General features: G+C 52.7%; 1 non-coding gene across 1 annotated transcript in view; it reads left to right on the top strand.

Moving 5' to 3' along the window:
- The first annotated feature begins 4454 nt into the window (after positions 1–4454).
- LOC124590582 overlaps positions 4455–5000 on the top strand; it is a 1910-nt gene continuing 1364 nt past the window's right edge. The window contains exon 1 of the ribosomal RNA XR_006976640.1: positions 4455–5000. This exon is cut by the window's right edge and continues 1364 nt beyond it. This is a non-coding gene — a ribosomal RNA (small subunit ribosomal RNA).

Here is a 5000-nt window from a genome sequence, read left to right as displayed (position 1 = left end):
CCTGCAACGACGATACCGCCATCTATGAGACGCCAAGCCGACCAAGACATCGATGGGCCCACAGTGCCCATCTTTCGACCCCACCCACAAAGCCTGCGTCCTCTGTCGACCACAGCACCCCAACGCCAGCGCCTCTGCCGCACGAAATCGTGGACCGGCAATCACTCCACCTGCGCCCCACTCCAACCGCCCAACTCGCAACTCCAGCGGATGAACGGCGGACTTTTCCCGCAGTCGCAATGTGCAATCCACCCCTATAACTTCCCTTTCATGAAGAGATATGTCCAAAATGCGACATTCCCGCTGTCCCTATACATGAGCTGCGAGCTGTACCAGTTACGAGCTAGAGACGCAATCGCGTTGCTCTCTGTACGAATGCCGATGCTGAGCGATCAGCTAGGAGGCGCTCCATCCATGTCGGTACCGGTGGGCGTTGCACTCGCAGTCGCAAAAACGTACGGCAAGTATATTACTCGGAAGAGGTAATGACAGTCCAAGCCCCCCTGCGTGGGGAGAGTCTTTCTAGGCCATGACCCACCGGAAAGGCCCCCCACCCCAGACATGTGACGTCACACCATCGGTATTGACGACTAGACTGATTCCTTATAATCATTTACCATACACCGGTGGAAGCTGCCGAGACGAGTAACTACATAGCGGGCTCGCCGTGTCACTAATGTACAGAGATACAACAGTTTCGACTGGAACCGGATTAAACGTATACACGGCGCTGATTAGTAATAGATAGAGCCATCAGAATACAGATAATGTATACAACTGTCCGTATACATGCTGAAAGACTCTGCTCACAATCACAACCACACGTCAGCCACACACCCTTATCACGCACTACTCTCTGCCTGTAACACGCACACAGACAATATGTAAGCACCAGCATGGAACAACACCCAGTGCATCCTCTCCGCCACATTAGACAATCCACACTGTCATAACCAGACCGGGAGATCCACTCAGAAAACAGAATATCCCACCCACCCGACAACCACCATTGCTCAGCCAAGCCACCAACACCCACACATGTCCTACACAGGGGTGCACCCAACATCACAATACTGCCTCCTCTCACAGCACACAAACAATGGCAGGAATGAAAGACACAGGTCTGCCACAAGCATGGAATGAGAGCGCCGCCTGTCATGAGCCAAAGGTGCATCCTGACGTGGCAAATCAGATGATGCCGCAGGCATCCACTTACTATAATCACAATCAACAAACCGGCCGCCCCGCCCCCCATTAAACCTTTCCTTACAACAATGTGTACTGTAACCTAACCTATATCGTACCTTAACCTAACCTATATCGTACCTTAACCTAACCTATATCGTACCTTAACCTAACCTATATCGTACCTTAACCTAACCTATATCGTACCTTAACCTAACCTATATCGTACCGTAACCTAACCTATATCGTACCGTAACCTAACCTATATCGTACCGTAACCTAACCTATATCGTACCGTAACCTAACCTACATCGTACCGTAACCTAACCTACATCGTACCGTAACCTAACCTACATCGTACCGTAACCTAACCTATATCGTACCGTAACCTAACCTATATCGTACCGTAACCTAACCTATATCGTACCGTAACCTAACCTATATCGTACCGTAACCTAACCTATATCGTACCGTAACCTAACCTATATCGTACCGTAACCTAACCTATATCGTACCGTAACCTAACCTATATCGTACCGTAACCTAACCTATATCGTACCGTAACCTAACCTATATCGTACCGTAACCTAACCTACGTCGTACCGTAACCTAACCTACGTCGTACCGTAACCTAACCTACGTCGTACCGTAACCTAACCTACGTCGTACCTTAACCTAACCTACGTCGTACCTTAACCTAACCTATGTCGTACCTTAACCTAACCTATGTCGTACCTTAACCTAACCTATGTCGTACCTTAACCTAACCTATGTCGTACCTTAACCTAACCTATGTCGTACCTTAACCTAACCTATGTCGTACCTTAACCTAACCTGTATTGCGCCTTAACCTAACCTGTATTGCGCCTTAACCTAACCTGTATTGCGCCTTAACCTAACCTGTATTGCGCCTTAACCTAACCTGTATTGCGCCTTAACCTAACCTGTATTGCGCCTTAACCTAACCTGTATTGCGCCTTAACCTAACCTGTATTGCGCCTTAACCTAACCTGTATTGCGCCTTAACCTAACCTGTATTGCGCCTTAACCTAACCTATATTGCGCCTTAACCTAACCTATATTGCGCCTTAACCTAACCTATATTGCGCCTTAACGTAACCTATATTGCGCCTTAACGTAACCTATATTGCGCCTTAACGTAACCTATATTGCGCCTTAACGTAACCTATATTGCGCCTTAACGTAACCTATATTGCGCCTTAATGTAACCTATATTGCGCCTTAATGAAACCTATATTGCGCCTTAGCCTAACCCACATTGCGCCGTAACGTAACCCACATTGCCCCTTAACGTAACCCACATTGCGCCGTAACGTAACCCACATTGCCCCTTAACGTAACCCACATTGCGCCGTAACGTAACCGATATTGTGCTGTAACCCAACACACGTTGGGCCTTAACCCAACACACGTTGGGCCTTAACCCAACACACGTTGGGCCTTAACCCAACACACGTTGGGCCTTAACCCAACACACGTTGGGCCTTAACCCAACACACGTTGGGCCTTAACCCAACACACGTTGGGCCTTAACCTGCTCTGTAATTGTCATACGACGCGTTAAATTAGTGTAGTGTTGCCTAACTGCAACCCCCGCAATATAGTTTGCTACTCGCACTGCCCGGTCCCCAGTGTATCGCTTCATGTTAAACACCTTGCAGCTATACACTGTAATGTGGATGGCAGCAGGACGTACATGCTCAATGCCCTTTGCAGTTGTTCATTGGCATTTGCAGTTGTTCATTGGCATTTGCATGGCGAAGCACTTAGCCTACGCTGTGGTACGGCCTGTGTCAACTGTCCGCTGATGTTGTACGTCCAAATCACACACTGTACTGCACATTGGTCCTCATGTACTGAATGATACATCGTGGTACATGTGACCGTACAACGACTGCGCCAACAACGGCGAACCATGCGGTCCAAATGTTGTGCACTCAGCTACGTGTCGTCTCCCTATAAGAGCTGGATTGCAGTGTGGTATGCCCTGGATGGCGATCAGCATGAGCCGTCTGTTGATGTAGTGGCGCGTGTTGTCAGACGTAGTCGTCTCTTCTCACACACCGTGATAGCATGGTGCACTGCGTTCCACATCTGCGACATGCGACAGAGGCCGGTTGACAGTCGTTCGCGCAATGGACATCGCATACGTACGGGGGCCACCTTCCACGTGTTCGCGAAGCGTGCACATGTTGTTGCGTGTATGTGGGCAGACATAGTGTGTCGTGACACCTGACACAGGCATGCAACAATCGTTGAATTTGCAAATGGCGATGGACGCCTACGTTTGCTGGTGACGTTACGCAAATGAACAACTGGTAAACCGTTGTGGTGCGGTTGTTCTCGCTAGAGGTGAATCAGTGATGGCGACGATCGGTTGAGCTACCAACCGGTTGTTCCAGCGATACCCACCATGCCCACGAACGTGAATGGCATCTGGGTGTGAAGCGATACGCGGCGGTGGCTGGGTGGGACCGTCCCCGGCCGGTGAGGGGGGGCCTCCCGGCGTGCTGGCCGCGCGGTGCGTGGGCGCACGCGCTACAGCCGGCTGGTGGGGGCGGCCAGTGGCAGGCGCGCCGGCCGACGGAGGCGGCAGGCGGCGCAGCTGCGCGCCGGCGCACCCTGCACGCGGCGCCGTGCGGCCAAAGTAGGTCCTCGCGGGCCCGGTGCGAAGCGCGGTGGACATCTGCAGTGTGCTGGTCCGATTGAGGACTGTGTGCGCTGAGGATGCGCCGCCGCCCGGCGCTCGGCGCCGCGACGCCGTCTGCTGCTCGGTCGCCTCTGCGGTTCTCGCAGGTGGTTTGTATCGCAGCTGTGCGGACGTGTTGGCGCGTGCGCTGTGCTGGGAGAGTTCGCTTCGGCACCCAAGTGGGGCTTTTGTCCTTCTGTGGCGCTGGCGTTGGAGCTGCCGGTCACCGTAGGTGGCGCGTGTTGTCTCCCGCCGGCAATGCCACGACAGCACGCTCCCAGGCCTCTGTCGGCAGCGGCAAGCTCAGTTGGGAGCACGGGTGGTCGCACCTAAAGCGTCTACTCGCCAAACTCCGGGCGATTGCGCCTCTCTCGAACCCGACCAAGTACTTAGGACGGCGCTGCGCGCCGCCGGGACCTGAGAGGGTTTCGAGGTGTATGGTGCAGGGGAGCTCAGCCTCCTCCTGTTTGCAGAATAATTGAGCGGACGCTTGCGTGTTCGCGCGGGCCCCCGGGGCACACTCCCGGGCGGCCGGCTGCTCAGCTCTAGTTGACGCAGCTCCCTGGTTGATCCTGCCAGTAGTCATATGCTTGTCTCAAAGATTAAGCCATGCATGTCTCAGTACAAGCCGCATTAAGGTGAAACCGCGAATGGCTCATTAAATCAGTTATGGTTCCTTAGATCGTACCCACGTTACTTGGATAACTGTGGTAATTCTAGAGCTAATACATGCAAACAGAGTCCCGACCAGAGATGGAAGGGACGCTTTTATTAGATCAAAACCAATCGGTCGGCTCGTCCGGTCCGTTTGCCTTGGTGACTCTGAATAACTTTGGGCTGATCGCACGGTCCTCGTACCGGCGACGCATCTTTCAAATGTCTGCCTTATCAACTGTCGATGGTAGGTTCTGCGCCTACCATGGTTGTAACGGGTAACGGGGAATCAGGGTTCGATTCCGGAGAGGGAGCCTGAGAAACGGCTACCACATCCAAGGAAGGCAGCAGGCGCGCAAATTACCCACTCCCGGCACGGGGAGGTAGTGACGAAAAATAACGATACGGGACTCATCCGAGGCCCCGTAATCGGAATGAGTACACTTTAAAT

Source organism: Schistocerca americana, unplaced genomic scaffold (genome assembly GCF_021461395.2).
Source record: "Schistocerca americana isolate TAMUIC-IGC-003095 unplaced genomic scaffold, iqSchAmer2.1 HiC_scaffold_77, whole genome shotgun sequence".
NCBI lineage: Eukaryota > Metazoa > Arthropoda > Insecta > Orthoptera > Acrididae > Schistocerca > Schistocerca americana.
This window is presented reverse-complemented; position numbering and strand designations above follow the sequence as displayed.